Source organism: Musca domestica, unplaced genomic scaffold (assembly GCF_030504385.1).
Source record: "Musca domestica strain aabys unplaced genomic scaffold, Musca_domestica.polishedcontigs.V.1.1 20, whole genome shotgun sequence".
Taxonomy (NCBI): Eukaryota; Metazoa; Arthropoda; class Insecta; order Diptera; family Muscidae; genus Musca; species Musca domestica.
In genome coordinates, this window is record NW_026712250.1 from 12,713,737 (window position 1) to 12,734,174 (window position 20,438).

A 20,438-nucleotide genomic window follows, 5' to 3' on the forward strand; every position below is an offset into this window, starting at 1 on the left:
ACACAAATATGGGCTAAAAACCCCGAAATGTTGATATTTAAGGAGTTATGGCCATTTTAAAATATGCTATTTTTCCTCTTTAAATATCTCAACACAAAATATGGGCTAAAAACCCCGAAATGTTGATATTTAAGGAGTTATGGCCATTTAAAATATGCTATTTTTCCTCTTTAAATATCTCAACACAAATATGGGCTAAAAACCCCGAAATGTTGATATTTAAGGAGTTATGGCCATTTTAAAATATGCTATTTTTTCCTCTTTAAATATCTCAACACAAATATGGGCTAAAAACCCCGAAATGTTGATATTTAAGGAGTTATGGCCATTTTAAAATATGCTATTTTTCCTCTTTAAATATCTCAACACAAAAATGGGTTAAAAAACCCCGAAATGTTGATATTTAAGGAGTTATGGCCATTTTAAAATATGCTATTTTTCCTCTTTAAATATCTCAACACAAATATGGGCTAAAAACCCCGAAATGTTGATATTTAAGGAGTTATGGCCATTTTAAATATGCTATTTTTCCTCTTTAAATATCTCAACACAAAAATGGGTTAAAAACCCCGAAATGTTGATATTTAAGGAGTTATGGCCATTTTAAAATATGCTATTTTTCCTCTTTAAATATCTCAACACAAATATGGCTAAAAACCCCGAAATGTTGATATTTAAGGAGTTATGGCCATTTTAAAATATGCTATTTTTCCTCTTTAAATATCTCAACACAAAAATGGGTTAAAAACCCGAAATGTTGATATTTAAGGAGTTATGGCCATTTTTAAAATATGCTATTTTTCCTCTTTAAATATCTCAACACAATAGGGCTAAAAACCCCGAAATGTTGATATTTAAGGAGTTATGGCCATTTTAAAATATGCTATTTTTCCTCTTTAAATATCTCAACACAAAATAGGGTTAAAACCCCGAAATGTTGATATTTAAGGAGTTATGGCCATTTTTAAAATATGCTATTTTTCCTCTTTAAATATCTCAACACAAAATGGGCTAAAAACCCCGAAATGTTGATATTTAAGGAGTTATGGCCATTTTAAAATATGCTATTTTTCCTCTTAAATATCTCAACACAAAAGAGGTTAAAAACCCCGAAATGTTGATATTTAAGGAGTTATGGCCATTTTAAAATATGCTATTTTTCCTCTTAAATATCTCAACACAAAAATAGGTTAAAAACCCCGAAATGTTGATATTTAAGGAGTTATGGCCATTTTAAAATATGCTATTTTTCCTCTTTAAATATCTCAACACAAAATGAGGTTAAAAACCCCGAAATGTTGATATTTAAGGAGTTATGGCCATTTTAAAATATGCTATTTTTCCTCTTTAAATATCTCAACACAAAATATGGGCTAAAAACCCCGAAATGTTGATATTTAAGGAGTTATGGCCATTTTAAATATGCTATTTTTCCTCTTTAAATATCTCAACACAAATATGGGCTAAAAACCCCGAAATGTTGATATTTAAGGAGTTATGGCCATTTTAAAATATGCTATTTTTCCTCTTTAAATATCTCAACACAAATATGGGCTTAAAAACCCCGAAATGTTGATATTTAAGGAGTTATGGCCATTTTAAAATATGCTATTTTTCCTCTTTAAATATCTCAACACAAAATAGGGCTAAAAACCCCGAAATGTTGATATTTAAGGAGTTATGGCCATTTAAAATATGCTATTTTTCCTCTTTAAATATCTCAACACAAAAATGGGTTAAAAACCCCGAAATGTTGATATTTAAGGAGTTATGGCCATTTTAAAATATGCTATTTTTCCTCTTTAAATATCTCAACACAAAAATGGGTTAAAAACCCCGAAATGTTGATATTTAAGGAGTTATGGCCATTTTAAAATATGCTATTTTTCCTCTTTAAATATCTCAACACAAATATGGGCTAAAAACCCCGAAATGTTGATATTTAAGGAGTTATGGCCATTTTAAAATATGCTATTTTTCCTCTTTAAATATCTCAACACAAAATAGGGTTAAAAACCCGAAATGTTGATATTTAAGGAGTTATGGCCATTTTAAAATATGCTATTTTTCCTCTTTAAATATCTCAACACAAAATATGGGCTAAAAAACCCCGAAATGTTGATATTTAAGGAGTTATGGCCATTTTAAAATATGCTATTTTTCCTCTTTAAATATCTCAACACAAAAATAGGTTAAAAACCCCGAAATGTTGATATTTAAGGAGTTATGGCCATTTTAAAATATGCTATTTTTCCTCTTTAAATATCTCAACACAAAAGATGGTTAAAAACCCCGAAATGTTGATATTTAAGGAGTTATGGCCATTTTAAAATATGCTATTTTCCTCTTTAAATATCTCAACACAAATATGGGCTAAAAACCCCGAAATGTTGATATTTAAGGAGTTATGGCCATTTTAAATATGCTATTTTTCCTCTTTAAATATCTCAACACAAAATATGGGTTAAAAACCCCGAAATGTTGATATTTAAGGAGTTATGGCCATTTTAAAATATGCTATTTTTCCTCTTTAAATATCTCAACACAAAATATGGGCTAAAAACCCCGAATGTTGATATTTAAGGAGTTATGGCCATTTTAAAATATGCTATTTTCCTCTTTAAATATCTCAACACAAATAGGGTTAAAAACCCCGAAATGTTGATATTTAAGGAGTTATGGCCATTTTAAAATATGCTATTTTTCCTCTTTAAATATCTCAACACAAAAATGGGTTAAAAACCCCGAAATGTTGATATTTAAGGAGTTATGGCCATTTTAAAATATGCTATTTTTCCTCTTTAAATATCTCAACACAAATATGGGCTAAAAACCCCGAAATGTTGATATTTAAGGAGTTATGGCCATTTTAAAATATGCTATTTTCCTCTTTAAATATCTCAACACAAAATAGGGCTAAAAACCCCGAAATGTTGATATTTAAGGAGTTATGGCCATTTTAAAATATGCTATTTTTCCTCTTTAAATATCTCAACACAAAAATAGGTTAAAAACCCCGAAATGTTGATATTTAAGGAGTTATGGCCATTTTAAAATATGCTATTTTTCCTCTTTAAATATCTCAACACAAAATAGGCTAAAAACCCCGAAATGTTGATATTAAGGAGTTATGGCCATTTTAAAATATGCTATTTTTCCTCTTTAAATATCTCAACACAAAAATGAGGTTAAAAACCCCGAAATGTTGATATTTAAGGAGTTATGGCCATTTTAAAATATGCTATTTTTCCTCTTTAAATATCTCAACACAAATATGGGCTAAAAACCCCCGAAATGTTGATATTTAAGGAGTTATGGCCATTTTAAAATATGCTATTTTTCCTCTTTAAATATCTCAACACAAAAATGGGCTAAAAACCCCGAAATGTTGATATTTAAGGAGTTATGGCCATTTTAAAATATGCTATTTTTCCTCTTTAAATATCTCAACACAAAAATAGGTTAAAAACCCCGAAATGTTGATATTTAAGGAGTTATGGCCATTTTAAAATATGCTATTTTTCCTCTTTAAATATCTCAACACAAAAATAGGGTTAAAACCCCGAAATGTTGATATTTAAGGAGTTATGGCCATTTTAAAATATGCTATTTTTCCTCTTTAAATATCTCAACACAAAAAGAGGTTAAAAACCCCGAAATGTTGATATTTAAGGAGTTATGGCCATTTTAAAATATGCTATTTTTCCTCTTTAAATATCTCAACACAAAAATGGTTAAAAACCCCGAAATGTTGATATTTAAGGAGTTATGGCCATTTTAAAATATGCTATTTTTCCTCTTTAAATATCTCAACACAAAATAGGGCTAAAAACCCCGAAATGTTGATATTTAAGGAGTTATGGCCATTTTAAAATATGCTATTTTTCCTCTTTAAATATCTCAACACAAAATAGGTTAAAAACCCCGAAATGTTGATATTTAAGGAGTTATGGCCATTTTAAAATATGCTATTTTTCCTCTTTAAATATCTCAACACAAAATAGGGTTAAAAACCCCGAAATGTTGATATTTAAGGAGTTATGGCCATTTTAAAATATGCTATTTTTTCCTCTTTAAATATCTCAACACAAAATATGGCTAAAAACCCGAAATGTTGATATTTAAGGAGTTATGGCCATTTTAAAATATGCTATTTTTCCTCTTTAAATATCTCAACACAAAAATGGGTTAAAAACCCCGAAATGTTGATATTTAAGGAGTTATGGCCATTTTAAAATATGCTATTTTTCCTCTTTAAATATCTCAACACAAAATAGGGCTAAAAACCCCGAAATGTTGATATTTAAGGAGTTATGGCCATTTTAAAATATGCTATTTTTCCTCTTTAAATATCTCAACACAAAATGGGTAAAAACCCCGAAATGTTGATATTTAAGGAGTTATGGCCATTTTAAAATATGCTATTTTTCCTCTTTAAATATCTCAACACAAAAATGGGTTAAAAACCCCGAAATGTTGATATTTAAGGAGTTATGGCCATTTTAAAATATGCTATTTTTCCTCTTTAAATATCTCAACACAAAATATGGCTAAAAACCCCCGAAATGTTGATATTTAAGGAGTTATGGCCATTTTAAAATATGCTATTTTTCCTCTTTAAATATCTCAACACAAAATATGGGTTAAAAACCCCGAAATGTTGATATTTAAGGAGTTATGGCCATTTTAAAATATGCTATTTTTCCTCTTTAAATATCTCAACACAAAATAGGTTAAAAACCCCGAAATGTTGATATTTAAGGAGTTATGGCCATTTTAAAATATGCTATTTTTCCTCTTTAAATATCTCAACACAAAATAGGGTTAAAAACCCCGAAATGTTGATATTTAAGGAGTTATGGCCATTTTAAATATGCTATTTTTCCTCTTTAAATATCTCAACACAAATATGGGCTAAAAACCCCGAAATGTTGATATTAAGGAGTTATGGCCATTTTAAAATATGCTATTTTTCCTCTTTAAATATCTCAACACAAAAATGGGTTAAAAACCCCGAAATGTTGATATTTAAGGAGTTATGGCCATTTTAAAATATGCTATTTTTCCTCTTTAAATATCTCAACACAAAATATGGGTTAAAACCCCGAAATGTTGATATTTAAGGAGTTATGGCCATTTTAAAATATGCTATTTTTCCTCTTTAAATATCTCAACACAAAATAGGGCTTAAAAACCCCGAAATGTTGATATTTAAGGAGTTATGGCCATTTTAAAATATGCTATTTTTCCTCTTTAAATATCTCAACACAAAAATAGGGTTAAAAACCCCGAAATGTTGATATTTAAGGAGTTATGGCCATTTTAAAATATGCTATTTTTCCTCTTTAAATATCTCAACACAAAAATAGGTTAAAAACCCCGAAATGTTGATATTTAAGGAGTTATGGCCATTTTAAAATATGCTATTTTTCCTCTTTAAATATCTCAACACAAAATAGGTTAAAAACCCCGAAATGTTGATATTTAAGGAGTTATGGCCATTTTAAAATATGCTATTTTCCTCTTTAAATATCTCAACACAAAATAGGGTTAAAAACCCCGAAATGTTGATATTTAAGGAGTTATGGCCATTTTAAAATATGCTATTTTTCCTCTTTAAATATCTCAACACAAAAAGAGGTTAAAAACCCCGAAATGTTGATATTTAAGGAGTTATGGCCATTTTAAAATATGCTATTTTTCCTCTTTAAATATCTCAACACAAAAAGAGGTTAAAAACCCCGAAATGTTGATATTTAAGGAGTTATGGCCATTTTAAAATATGCTATTTTTCCTCTTTAAATATCTCAACACAAAAATAGGTTAAAAACCCCGAAATGTTGATATTTAAGGAGTTATGGCCATTTTAAAATATGCTATTTTTCCTCTTTAAATATCTCAACACAAAATAGGGCTAAAAACCCCGAAATGTTGATATTTAAGGAGTTATGGCCATTTTAAAATATGCTATTTTTCCTCTTTAAATATCTCAACACAAAATAGGTAAAAACCCCGAAATGTTGATATTTAAGGAGTTATGGCCATTTTAAAATATGCTATTTTTCCTCTTTAAATATCTCAACACAAAAATAGGTTAAAAACCCCGAAATGTTGATATTTAAGGAGTTATGGCCATTTTAAAATATGCTATTTTTCCTCTTTAAATATCTCAACACAAAAGAGGTTAAAAACCCCGAAATGTTGATATTTAAGGAGTTATGGCCATTTTAAAATATGCTATTTTTCCTCTTTAAATATCTCAACACAAAAATAGGGTTAAAAACCCCGAAATGTTGATATTTAAGGAGTTATGGCCATTTTAAAATATGCTATTTTTCCTCTTTAAATATCTCAACACAAAAATAGGTTAAAAACCCCGAAATGTTGATATTTAAGGAGTTATGGCCATTTTAAAATATGCTATTTTTCCTCTTTAAATATCTCAACACAAAATAGGTTAAAACCCCGAAATGTTGATATTTAAGGAGTTATGGCCATTTTAAAATATGCTATTTTTCCTCTTTAAATATCTCAACACAAAAATAGGGTTAAAAACCCCGAAATGTTGATATTTAAGGAGTTATGGCCATTTTAAAATATGCTATTTTTCCTCTTTAAATATCTCAACACAAAATAGGGTTAAAAACCCCGAAATGTTGATATTTAAGGAGTTATGGCCATTTTAAAATATGCTATTTTTCCTCTTTAAATATCTCAACACAAAAGAGGTTAAAAACCCCGAAATGTTGATATTTAAGGAGTTATGGCCATTTTAAAATATGCTATTTTTCCTCTTTAAATATCTCAACACAAAATAGGTTAAAAACCCCGAAATGTTGATATTTAAGGAGTTATGGCCATTTTAAAATATGCTATTTTTCCTCTTTAAATATCTCAACACAAAAATAGGTTAAAAACCCCGAAATGTTGATATTTAAGGAGTTATGGCCATTTTAAAATATGCTATTTTTCCTCTTTAAATATCTCAACACAAAAATAGGTTAAAAACCCCGAAATGTTGATATTTAAGGAGTTATGGCCATTTTAAAATATGCTATTTTTCCTCTTTAAATATCTCAACACAAAATAGGGCTAAAAACCCCGAAATGTTGATATTTAAGGAGTTATGGCCATTTTAAAATATGCTATTTTTCCTCTTTAAATATCTCAACACAAAATATGGGCTAAAAACCCCGAAATGTTGATATTTAAGGAGTTATGGCCATTTTAAAATATGCTATTTTTCCTCTTTAAATATCTCAACACAAAATAGGTTAAAAACCCCGAAATGTTGATATTTAAGGAGTTATGGCCATTTTAAAATATGCTATTTTTCCTCTTTAAATATCTCAACACAAAAATAGGTTAAAAACCCCGAAATGTTGATATTTAAGGAGTTATGGCCATTTTAAAATATGCTATTTTTCCTCTTTAAATATCTCAACACAAAATAGGTTAAAAACCCCGAAATGTTGATATTTAAGGAGTTATGGCCATTTTAAAATATGCTATTTTTCCTCTTTAAATATCTCAACACAAAAATAGGTTAAAAACCCCGAAATGTTGATATTTAAGGAGTTATGGCCATTTTAAAATATGCTATTTTTCCTCTTTAAATATCTCAACACAAAAATAGGTTAAAAACCCCGAAATGTTGATATTTAAGGAGTTATGGCCATTTTAAAATATGCTATTTTTCCTCTTTAAATATCTCAACACAAAATAGGTTAAAAACCCCGAAATGTTGATATTTAAGGAGTTATGGCCATTTTAAAATATGCTATTTTTCCTCTTTAAATATCTCAACACAAAAAGAGGTTAAAAACCCCGAAATGTTGATATTTAAGGAGTTATGGCCATTTTAAAATATGCTATTTTTCCTCTTTAAATATCTCAACACAAAAATAGGTTAAAAACCCCGAAATGTTGATATTTAAGGAGTTATGGCCATTTTAAAATATGCTATTTTTCCTCTTTAAATATCTCAACACAAAAATAGGGTTAAAAACCCCGAAATGTTGATATTTAAGGAGTTATGGCCATTTTAAAATATGCTATTTTTCCTCTTTAAATATCTCAACACAAAATAGGTTAAAAACCCCGAAATGTTGATATTTAAGGAGTTATGGCCATTTTAAAATATGCTATTTTTCCTCTTTAAATATCTCAACACAAAAATAGGTTAAAAACCCCGAAATGTTGATATTTAAGGAGTTATGGCCATTTTAAAATATGCTATTTTCCTCTTTAAATATCTCAACACAAAAATAGGTTAAAAACCCCGAAATGTTGATATTTAAGGAGTTATGGCCATTTTAAAATATGCTATTTTTCCTCTTTAAATATCTCAACACAAAATAGGTTAAAAACCCCGAAATGTTGATATTTAAGGAGTTATGGCCATTTTAAAATATGCTATTTTTCCTCTTTAAATATCTCAACACAAAAAGAGGTTAAAAACCCCGAAATGTTGATATTTAAGGAGTTATGGCCATTTTAAAATATGCTATTTTTCCTCTTTAAATATCTCAACACAAAATAGGTTAAAAACCCCGAAATGTTGATATTTAAGGAGTTATGGCCATTTTAAAATATGCTATTTTTCCTCTTTAAATATCTCAACACAAAAATAGGTTAAAAACCCCGAAATGTTGATATTTAAGGAGTTATGGCCATTTTAAAATATGCTATTTTTCCTCTTTAAATATCTCAACACAAAAATAGGTTAAAAACCCCGAAATGTTGATATTTAAGGAGTTATGGCCATTTTAAAATATGCTATTTTTCCTCTTTAAATATCTCAACACAAAAATAGGTTAAAAACCCCGAAATGTTGATATTTAAGGAGTTATGGCCATTTTAAAATATGCTATTTTTCCTCTTTAAATATCTCAACACAAAAGAGGTTAAAAACCCCGAAATGTTGATATTTAAGGAGTTATGGCCATTTTAAAATATGCTATTTTTCCTCTTTAAATATCTCAACACAAAAAGAGGTTAAAAACCCCGAAATGTTGATATTTAAGGAGTTATGGCCATTTTAAAATATGCTATTTTTCCTCTTTAAATATCTCAACACAAAAAGAGGTTAAAAACCCCGAAATGTTGATATTTAAGGAGTTATGGCCATTTTAAAATATGCTATTTTTCCTCTTTAAATATCTCAACACAAAAATAGGTTAAAAACCCCGAAATGTTGATATTTAAGGAGTTATGGCCATTTTAAAATATGCTATTTTTCCTCTTTAAATATCTCAACACAAAAAGAGGTTAAAAACCCCGAAATGTTGATATTTAAGGAGTTATGGCCATTTTAAAATATGCTATTTTTCCTCTTTAAATATCTCAACACAAAATAGGTTAAAAACCCCGAAATGTTGATATTTAAGGAGTTATGGCCATTTTAAAATATGCTATTTTTCCTCTTTAAATATCTCAACACAAAAATAGGTTAAAAACCCCGAAATGTTGATATTTAAGGAGTTATGGCCATTTTAAAATATGCTATTTTTCCTCTTTAAATATCTCAACACAAAAAGAGGTTAAAAACCCCGAAATGTTGATATTTAAGGAGTTATGGCCATTTTAAAATATGCTATTTTTCCTCTTTAAATATCTCAACACAAAAATAGGTTAAAAACCCCGAAATGTTGATATTTAAGGAGTTATGGCCATTTTAAAATATGCTATTTTTCCTCTTTAAATATCTCAACACAAAAAGAGGTTAAAAACCCCGAAATGTTGATATTTAAGGAGTTATGGCCATTTTAAAATATGCTATTTTTCCTCTTTAAATATCTCAACACAAAAATAGGTTAAAAACCCCGAAATGTTGATATTTAAGGAGTTATGGCCATTTTAAAATATGCTATTTTTCCTCTTTAAATATCTCAACACAAAAATAGGTTAAAAACCCCGAAATGTTGATATTTAAGGAGTTATGGCCATTTTAAAATATGCTATTTTTCCTCTTTAAATATCTCAACACAAAAGAGGTTAAAAACCCCGAAATGTTGATATTTAAGGAGTTATGGCCATTTTAAAATATGCTATTTTTCCTCTTTAAATATCTCAACACAAAAATAGGTTAAAAACCCCGAAATGTTGATATTTAAGGAGTTATGGCCATTTTAAAATATGCTATTTTTCCTCTTTAAATATCTCAACACAAAATAGGTTAAAAACCCCGAAATGTTGATATTTAAGGAGTTATGGCCATTTTAAAATATGCTATTTTTCCTCTTTAAATATCTCAACACAAAAAGAGGTTAAAAACCCCGAAATGTTGATATTTAAGGAGTTATGGCCATTTTAAAATATGCTATTTTTCCTCTTTAAATATCTCAACACAAAATAGGTTAAAAACCCCGAAATGTTGATATTTAAGGAGTTATGGCCATTTTAAAATATGCTATTTTTCCTCTTTAAATATCTCAACACAAAATAGGTTAAAAACCCCGAAATGTTGATATTTAAGGAGTTATGGCCATTTTAAAATATGCTATTTTTCCTCTTTAAATATCTCAACACAAATATGGGCTAAAAACCCCGAAATGTTGATATTTAAGGAGTTATGGCCATTTTAAAATATGCTATTTTTCCTCTTTAAATATCTCAACACAAAAATAGGTTAAAAACCCCGAAATGTTGATATTTAAGGAGTTATGGCCATTTTAAAATATGCTATTTTTCCTCTTTAAATATCTCAACACAAAAATAGGTTAAAAACCCCGAAATGTTGATATTTAAGGAGTTATGGCCATTTTAAAATATGCTATTTTTCCTCTTTAAATATCTCAACACAAAAATAGGTTAAAAACCCCGAAATGTTGATATTTAAGGAGTTATGGCCATTTTAAAATATGCTATTTTTCCTCTTTAAATATCTCAACACAAAAATAGGTTAAAAACCCCGAAATGTTGATATTTAAGGAGTTATGGCCATTTTAAAATATGCTATTTTTCCTCTTTAAATATCTCAACACAAAATAGGTTAAAAACCCCGAAATGTTGATATTTAAGGAGTTATGGCCATTTTAAAATATGCTATTTTTCCTCTTTAAATATCTCAACACAAATAGAGGTTAAAAACCCCGAAATGTTGATATTTAAGGAGTTATGGCCATTTTAAAATATGCTATTTTTCCTCTTTAAATATCTCAACACAAAAATAGGTTAAAAACCCCGAAATGTTGATATTTAAGGAGTTATGGCCATTTTAAAATATGCTATTTTTCCTCTTTAAATATCTCAACACAAAATAGGTTAAAAACCCCGAAATGTTGATATTTAAGGAGTTATGGCCATTTTAAAATATGCTATTTTTCCTCTTTAAATATCTCAACACAAAAAGAGGTTAAAAACCCCGAAATGTTGATATTTAAGGAGTTATGGCCATTTTAAAATATGCTATTTTTCCTCTTTAAATATCTCAACACAAAAATAGGTTAAAAACCCCGAAATGTTGATATTTAAGGAGTTATGGCCATTTTAAAATATGCTATTTTTCCTCTTTAAATATCTCAACACAAAAATAGGTTAAAAACCCCGAAATGTTGATATTTAAGGAGTTATGGCCATTTTAAAATATGCTATTTTTCCTCTTTAAATATCTCAACACAAAAAGAGGTTAAAAACCCCGAAATGTTGATATTTAAGGAGTTATGGCCATTTTAAAATATGCTATTTTTCCTCTTTAAATATCTCAACACAAAAATAGGTTAAAAACCCCGAAATGTTGATATTTAAGGAGTTATGGCCATTTTAAAATATGCTATTTTTCCTCTTTAAATATCTCAACACAAAAAGAGGTTAAAAACCCCGAAATGTTGATATTTAAGGAGTTATGGCCATTTTAAAATATGCTATTTTTCCTCTTTAAATATCTCAACACAAAAATAGGTTAAAAACCCCGAAATGTTGATATTTAAGGAGTTATGGCCATTTTAAAATATGCTATTTTTCCTCTTTAAATATCTCAACACAAAAATAGGTTAAAAACCCCGAAATGTTGATATTTAAGGAGTTATGGCCATTTTAAAATATGCTATTTTTCCTCTTTAAATATCTCAACACAAAAAGAGGTTAAAAACCCCGAAATGTTGATATTTAAGGAGTTATGGCCATTTTAAAATATGCTATTTTTCCTCTTTAAATATCTCAACACAAAAATAGGTTAAAAACCCCGAAATGTTGATATTTAAGGAGTTATGGCCATTTTAAAATATGCTATTTTTCCTCTTTAAATATCTCAACACAAAAAGAGGTTAAAAACCCCGAAATGTTGATATTTAAGGAGTTATGGCCATTTTAAAATATGCTATTTTTCCTCTATAAATATCTCAACACAAAAAGAGGTTAAAAACCCCGAAATGTTGATATTTAAGGAGTTATGGCCATTTTAAAATATGCTATTTTTCCTCTTTAAATATCTCAACACAAAAAGAGGTTAAAAACCCCGAAATGTTGATATTTAAGGAGTTATGGCCATTTTAAAATATGCTATTTTTCCTCTTTAAATATCTCAACACAAAAATAGGTTAAAAACCCCGAAATGTTGATATTTAAGGAGTTATGGCCATTTTAAAATATGCTATTTTTCCTCTTTAAATATCTCAACACAAAAAGAGGTTAAAAACCCCGAAATGTTGATATTTAAGGAGTTATGGCCATTTTAAAATATGCTATTTTTCCTCTTTAAATATCTCAACACAAAAATAGGTTAAAAACCCCGAAATGTTGATATTTAAGGAGTTATGGCCATTTTAAAATATGCTATTTTTCCTCTTTAAATATCTCAACACAAAAATAGGTTAAAACCCCGAAATGTTGATATTTAAGGAGTTATGGCCATTTTAAAATATGCTATTTTTCCTCTTTAAATATCTCAACACAAAAGAGGTTAAAAACCCCGAAATGTTGATATTTAAGGAGTTATGGCCATTTTAAAATATGCTATTTTTCCTCTTTAAATATCTCAACACAAAAATAGGTTAAAAACCCCGAAATGTTGATATTTAAGGAGTTATGGCCATTTTAAAATATGCTATTTTTCCTCTTTAAATATCTCAACACAAAAAGAGGTTAAAAACCCCGAAATGTTGATATTTAAGGAGTTATGGCCATTTTAAAATATGCTATTTTTCCTCTTATAAATATCTCAACACAAAAAGAGGTTAAAAACCCCGAAATGTTGATATTTAAGGAGTTATGGCCATTTTAAAATATGCTATTTTTCCTCTTTAAATATCTCAACACAAAAGAGGTTAAAAACCCCGAAATGTTGATATTTAAGGAGTTATGGCCATTTTAAAATATGCTATTTTTCCTCTTTAAATATCTCAACACAAAAATATTTTAAAAACCCCGAAATGTTGATATTTAAGGAGTTATGGCCATTTTAAAATATGCTATTTTTCCTCTTTAAATATCTCAACACAAATATGGGCTAAAAACCCCGAAATGTTGATATTTAAGGAGTTATGGCCATTTTAAAATATGCTATTTTTCCTCTTTAAATATCTCAACACAAAAATAGGTTAAAAACCCCGAAATGTTGATATTTAAGGAGTTATGGCCATTTTAAAATATGCTATTTTTCCTCTTTAAATATCTCAACACAAAAATAGGTTAAAAACCCCGAAATGTTGATATTTAAGGAGTTATGGCCATTTTAAAATATGCTATTTTTCCTCTTTAAATATCTCAACACAAAAAGAGGTTAAAAACCCCGAAATGTTGATATTTAAGGAGTTATGGCCATTTTAAAATATGCTATTTTTCCTCTTTAAATATCTCAACACAAAAATAGGTTAAAAACCCCGAAATGTTGATATTTAAGGAGTTATGGCCATTTTAAAATATGCTATTTTTCCTCTTTAAATATCTCAACACAAAAATAGGTTAAAAACCCCGAAATGTTGATATTTAAGGAGTTATGGCCATTTTAAAATATGCTATTTTTCCTCTTTAAATATCTCAACACAAAAAGAGGTTAAAAACCCCGAAATGTTGATATTTAAGGAGTTATGGCCATTTTAAAATATGCTATTTTTCCTCTTTAAATATCTCAACACAAAAATAGGTTAAAAACCCCGAAATGTTGATATTTAAGGAGTTATGGCCATTTTAAAATATGCTATTTTTCCTCTTTAAATATCTCAACACAAAAAGAGGTTAAAAACCCCGAAATGTTGATATTTAAGGAGTTATGGCCATTTTAAAATATGCTATTTTTCCTCTATAAATATCTCAACACAAAAAGAGGTTAAAAACCCCGAAATGTTGATATTTAAGGAGTTATGGCCATTTTAAAATATGCTATTTTTCCTCTTTAAATATCTCAACACAAAAAGAGGTTAAAAACCCCGAAATGTTGATATTTAAGGAGTTATGGCCATTTTAAAATATGCTATTTTTCCTCTTTAAATATCTCAACACAAAAATAGGTTAAAAACCCCGAAATGTTGATATTTAAGGAGTTATGGCCATTTTAAAATATGCTATTTTTCCTCTTTAAATATCTCAACACAAAAAGAGGTTAAAAACCCCGAAATGTTGATATTTAATGGAGTTATGGCCATTTTAAAATATGCTATTTTTCCTCTTTAAATATCTCAACACAAAAATAGGTTAAAAACCCCGAAATGTTGATATTTAAGGAGTTATGGCCATTTTAAAATATGCTATTTTTCCTCTTTAAATATCTCAACACAAAATAGGTTAAAAACCCCGAAATGTTGATATTTAAGGAGTTATGGCCATTTTAAAATATGCTATTTTTCCTCTTTAAATATCTCAACACAAAAAGAGGTTAAAAACCCCGAAATGTTGATATTTAAGGAGTTATGGCCATTTTAAAATATGCTATTTTTCCTCTTTAAATATCTCAACACAAAAATAGGTTAAAAACCCCGAAATGTTGATATTTAAGGAGTTATGGCCATTTTAAAATATGCTATTTTTCCTCTTTAAATATCTCAACACAAAAGAGGTTAAAAACCCCGAAATGTTGATATTTAAGGAGTTATGGCCATTTTAAAATATGCTATTTTTCCTCTTTAAATATCTCAACACAAAAAGAGGTTAAAAACCCCGAAATGTTGATATTTAAGGAGTTATGGCCATTTTAAAATATGCTATTTTTCCTCTTTAAATATCTCAACACAAAAAGAGGTTAAAAACCCCGAAATGTTGATATTTAAGGAGTTATGGCCATTTTAAAATATGCTATTTTTCCTCTTTAAATATCTCAACACAAAAATAGGTTAAAAACCCCGAAATGTTGATATTTAAGGAGTTATGGCCATTTTAAAATATGCTATTTTTCCTCTTTAAATATCTCAACACAAATATGGGCTAAAACCCCGAAATGTTGATATTTAAGGAGTTATGGCCATTTTAAAATATGCTATTTTTCCTCTTTAAATATCTCAACACAAAAATAGGTTAAAAACCCCGAAATGTTGATATTTAAGGAGTTATGGCCATTTTAAAATATGCTATTTTTCCTCTTTAAATATCTCAACACAAAAATAGGTTAAAAACCCCGAAATGTTGATATTTAAGGAGTTATGGCCATTTTAAAATATGCTATTTTTCCTCTTTAAATATCTCAACACAAAAATAGGTTAAAAACCCCGAAATGTTGATATTTAAGGAGTTATGGCCATTTTAAAATATGCTATTTTTCCTCTTTAAATATCTCAACACAAAAATAGGTTAAAAACCCCGAAATGTTGATATTTAAGGAGTTATGGCCATTTTAAAATATGCTATTTTTCCTCTTTAAATATCTCAACACAAAAATAGGTTAAAAACCCCGAAATGTTGATATTTAAGGAGTTATGGCCATTTTAAAATATGCTATTTTTCCTCTTTAAATATCTCAACACAAAAATAGGTTAAAAACCCCGAAATGTTGATATTTAAGGAGTTATGGCCATTTTAAAATATGCTATTTTTCCTCTTTAAATATCTCAACACAAAAATAGGTTAAAAACCCCGAAATGTTGATATTTAAGGAGTTATGGCCATTTTAAAATATGCTATTTTTCCTCTTTAAATATCTCAACACAAAAATAGGTTAAAAACCCCGAAATGTTGATATTTAAGGAGTTATGGCCATTTTAAAATATGCTATTTTTCCTCTTTAAATATCTCAACACAAAAATAGGTTAAAAACCCCGAAATGTTGATATTTAAGGAGTTATGGCCATTTTAAAATATGCTATTTTTCCTCTTTAAATATCTCAACACAAAAAGAGGTTAAAAACCCCGAAATGTTGATATTTAAGGAGTTATGGCCATTTTAAAATATGCTATTTTTCCTCTTTAAATATCTCAACACAAAAATAGGTTAAAAACCCCGAAATGTTGATATTTAAGGAGTTATGGCCATTTTAAAATATGCTATTTTTCCTCTTTAAATATCTCAACACAAAAAGAGGTTAAAAACCCCGAAATGTTGATATTTAAGGAGTTATGGCCATTTTAAAATATGCTATTTTTCCTCTTTAAATATCTCAACACAAAAATAGGTTAAAAACCCCGAAATGTTGATATTTAAGGAGTTATGGCCATTTTAAAATATGCTATTTTTCCTCTTTAAATATCTCAACACAAAAAGAGGTTAAAAACCCCGAAATGTTGATATTTAAGGAGTTATGGCCATTTTAAAATATGCTATTTTTCCTCTTTAAATATCTCAACACAAAAATAGGTTAAAAACCCCGAAATGTTGATATTTAAGGAGTTATGGCCATTTTAAAATATGCTATTTTTCCTCTTTAAATATCTCAACACAAAAAGAGGTTAAAAACCCCGAAATGTTGATATTTAAGGAGTTATGGCCATTTTAAAATATGCTATTTTTCCTCTATAAATATCTCAACACAAAAAGAGGTTAAAAACCCCGAAATGTTGATATTTAAGGAGTTATGGCCATTTTAAAATATGCTATTTTTCCTCTATAAATATCTCAACACAAAAAGAGGTTAAAAACCCCGAAATGTTGATATTTAAGGAGTTATGGCCATTTTAAAATATGCTATTTTTCCTCTTTAAATATCTCAACACAAAAAGAGGTTAAAAACCCCGAAATGTTGATATTTAAGGAGTTATGGCCATTTTAAAATATGCTATTTTTCCTCTTTAAATATCTCAACACAAAAATAGGTTAAAAACCCCGAAATGTTGATATTTAAGGAGTTATGGCCATTTTAAAATATGCTATTTTTCCTCTTTAAATATCTCAACACAAAAAGAGGTTAAAAACCCCGAAATGTTGATATTTAAGGAGTTATGGCCATTTTAAAATATGCTATTTTTCCTCTTTAAATATCTCAACACAAAAAGAGGTTAAAAACCCCGAAATGTTGATATTTAAGGAGTTATGGCCATTTTAAAATATGCTATTTTTCCTCTTTAAATATCTCAACACAAAAAGAGGTTAAAAACCCCGAAATGTTGATATTTAAGGAGTTATGGCCATTTTAAAATATGCTATTTTTCCTCTTTAAATATCTCAACACAAAAAGAGGTTAAAAACCCCGAAATGTTGATATTTAAGGAGTTATGGCCATTTTAAAATATGCTATTTTTCCTCTTTAAATATCTCAACACAAATATTTGCTAAAAACCCCGAAATGTTGATATTTAAGGAGTTATGGCCATTTTAAAATATGCTATTTTTCCTCTTTAAATATCTCAACACAAAAAGAGGTTAAAAACCCCGAAATGTTGATATTTAAGGAGTTATGGCCATTTTAAAATATGCTATTTTTCCTCTTTAAATATCTCAACACAAAAATAGGTTAAAAACCCCGAAATGTTGATATTTAAGGAGTTATGGCCATTTTAAAATATGCTATTTTTCCTCTTTAAATATCTCAACACAAAAAGAGGTTAAAAACCCCGAAATGTTGATATTTAAGGAGTTATGGCCATTTTAAAATATGCTATTTTTCCTCTTTAAATATCTCAACACAAAAAGAGGTTAAAAACCCCGAAATGTTGATATTTAAGGAGTTATGGCCATTTTAAAATATGCTATTTTTCCTCTTTAAATATCTCAACACAAAAAGAGGTTAAAAACCCCGAAATGTTGATATTTAAGGAGTTATGGCCATTTTAAAATATGCTATTTTTCCTCTTTAAATATCTCAACACAAAAAGAGGTTAAAAACCCCGAAATGTAGATATTTAAGGAGTTATGGCCATTTTAAAATATGCTATTTTTCCTCTTTAAATATCTCAACACAAAAAGAGGTTAAAAACCCCGAAATGTTGATATTTAAGGAGTTATGGCCATTTTAAAATATGCTATTTTTCCTCTTTAAATATCTCAACACAAAAATGGGTTAAAAACCCCGAAATGTTGATATTTAAGGAGTTATGGCCATTTTAAAATATGCTATTTTTCCTCTTTAAATATCTCAACACAAAAATAGGTTAAAAACCCCGAAATGTTGATATTTAAGGAGTTATGGCCATTTTAAAATATGCTATTTTTCCTCTTTAAATATCTCAACACAAAAAGAGGTTAAAAACCCCGAAATGTTGATATTTAAGGAGTTATGGCCATTTTAAAATATGCTATTTTTCCTCTTTAAATATCTCAACACAAAAAGAGGTTAAAAACCCCGAAATGTTGATATTTAAGGAGTTATGGCCATTTTAAAATATGCTATTTTTCCTCTTTAAATATCTCAACACAAAAATAGGTTAAAAACCCCGAAATGTTGATATTTAAGGAGTTATGGCCATTTTAAAATATGCTATTTTTCCTCTTTAAATATCTCAACACAAAAATAGGTTAAAAACCCCGAAATGTTGATATTTAAGGAGTTATGGCCATTTTAAAATATGCTATTTTTCCTCTTTAAATATCTCAACACAAAAAGAGGTTAAAAACCCCGAAATGTTGATATTTAAGGAGTTATGGCCATTTTAAAATATGCTATTTTTCCTCTTTAAATATCTCAACACAAATATGGGCTAAAAACCCCGAAATGTTGATATTTAAGGAGTTATGGCCATTTTAAAATATGCTATTTTTCCTCTTTAAATATCTCAACACAAAAAGAGGTTAAAAACCCCGAAATGTTGATATTTAAGGAGTTATGGCCATTTTAAAATATGCTATTTTCCTCTTTAAATATCTCAACACAAATATGGGCTAAAAACCCCGAAATGTTGATATTTAAGGAGTTATGGCCATTTTAAAATATGCTATTTTTCCTCTTTAAATATCTCAACACAAAAATAGGTTAAAAACCCCGAAATGTTGATATTTAAGGAGTTATGGCCATTTTAAAATATGCTATTTTTCCTCTTTAAATATCTCAACACAAAAAGAGGTTAAAAACCCCGAAATGTTGATATTTAAGGAGTTATGGCCATTTTAAAATATGCTATTTTTCCTCTTTAAATATCTCAACACAAAAATAGGTTAAAAACCCCGAAATGTTGATATTTAAGGAGTTATGGCCATTTTAAAATATGCTATTTTTCCTCTTTAAATATCTCAACACAAAAAGAGGTTAAAAACCCCGAAATGTTGATATTTAAGGAGTTATGGCCATTTTAAAATATGCTATTTTTCCTCTTTAAATATCTCAACACAAAAATAGGTTAAAAACCCCGAAATGTTGATATTTAAGGAGTTATGGCCATTTTAAAATATGCTATTTTTCCTCTTTAAATATCTCAACACAAAAAGAGGTTAAAAACCCCGAAATGTTGATATTTAAGGAGTTATGGCCATTTTAAAATATGCTATTTTTCCTCTTTAAATATCTCAACACAAATATGGGCTAAAAACCCCGAAATGTTGATATTTAAGGAGTTATGGCCATTTTAAAATATGCTATTTTTCCTCTTTAAATATCTCAACACAAAAATAGGTTAAAAACCCCGAAATGTTGATATTTAAGGAGTTATGGCCATTTTAAAATATGCTATTTTTCCTCTTTAAATATCTCAACACAAAAAGAGGTTAAAAACCCCGAAATGTTGATATTTAAGGAGTTATGGCCATTTTAAAATATGCTATTTTTCCTCTTTAAATATCTCAACACAAAAATAGGTTAAAAACCCCGAAATGTTGATATTTAAGGAGTTATGGCCATTTTAAAATATGCTATTTTTCCTCTTTAAATATCTCAACACAAAAAGAGGTTAAAAACCCCGAAATGTTGATATTTAAGGAGTTATGGCCATTTTAAAATATGCTATTTTTCCTCTTTAAATATCTCAACACAAAAAGAGGTTAAAAACCCCGAAATGTTGATATTTAAGGAGTTATGGCCATTTTAAAATATGCTATTTTTCCTCTTTAAATATCTCAACACAAAAATAGGTTAAAAACCCCGAAATGTTGATATTTAAGGAGTTATGGCCATTTTAAAATATGCTATTTTTCCTCTTTAAATATCTCA